A 1,330-nucleotide genomic window follows, 5' to 3' on the forward strand; every position below is an offset into this window, starting at 1 on the left:
CCCGGCCTCATTTCTTCAACCACTTTGTAGGGGCCCTCCCAGTTGGCCGTAAGTTTACCATGGATGTTTCCTTTGTTGGTGGCGGCCGACTTTCTTAGGACTAGGTCTCCTACTTTTAAGTCCCTTTTGTGGACTCTTCGGTTGTAGGCTCTTTTCATTCGGCTCTGGTATACTGCCAAGTTGAGACGTGCTGTATCTCGGCTTTCTTCGACCAGGTCTAGGGAGGTTCTTAAACCTTCCTCATTTTCAACCGGGTTAAAGGTGGCCGTTACGTATGTGGCACCGTTGCTTCAATTGGTAGGACGCCGGACCCATAGACTAGGTGGAATGGATGCACCCGTTGCTTCTTTCTCCGTGGTTCGCAAGGACCATAGGACGCCGGGTAGTTCATCGGCCCATCTTCCCTTTAGGTCTTCAACTGTCTTATTCAAACCGTTGAGGATTGTTTTATTGGTCGCCTCACTTTCGTCCGTTGCTCTGTGGGTGACAGACGGAGGAGTATGCAAATTTGATACCGAGTTCCTCCAGCCAGCTCATTATTGTGTCACTCCAAAACTCTCGGCCGTGGTCGAATACCATGACCTGGGGTAACCCAAAACGAGTTATGACATTTTCCCAGATTACCTTTCTTACGGCCGCCGTCGTCTTCGCAGGTACTGCTACCGCTTCCACCCATTTGGTGAAGTAGTCCACAGCGACGATCAAGAACTTTCTTCCGCCGGATGCCGTCGGAAATGGCCCTAGGAGATCCATCCCCCACTGTGCAAAAGGAAGGGGACTAAGTACCGGCTGCAGGTCTCGGGATGGCGCATGTATCACCGGAGCATGCATTTGGCAGTTGTTGCACTTTTTGGTCTTGGCTCTGGAATCCGCAAGCATGGTGGGCCAGAAGTAGCCGGCTCGGAGAGCTTTGTGGGCTAGTGTTCTTGCCCCCATGTGATGGCCGCAGATGCCTTCGTGAATTTCTGTCAGTATCAGCTCCGCGTCGGTTGGACCGACACACTTCAAGAGTGGCCTTGTCACGGATCTCCTGTATAATTCTCCTTCAAACACCAAGTACCTTGCTGCGATCCTCTTTAGCTTCTGTGAGAGACTGCGGTCCTCCGGTAACTTGTTCATCAGTTTGTACTTCATTATCGGAGTCATCCACGTCGTCTCGGCCTCTATGTCGCCCACCATTCCGACGGTCTCAGTAATGCTTTTGGCATTCCCGATGTCCACCAAAGACGGTTCGACTGATATTCTTGATGGTTGAACTGGCAAGCTTTGAGAGAGCGTCGGCTCGGTTGTTCTCAGACCTGGGAATACATTGTATCTGGAAGGATTTCAA

This window comes from Silene latifolia, chromosome 2 (genome assembly GCF_048544455.1).
Source record: "Silene latifolia isolate original U9 population chromosome 2, ASM4854445v1, whole genome shotgun sequence".
Classification (NCBI taxonomy): domain Eukaryota; kingdom Viridiplantae; phylum Streptophyta; class Magnoliopsida; order Caryophyllales; family Caryophyllaceae; genus Silene; species Silene latifolia.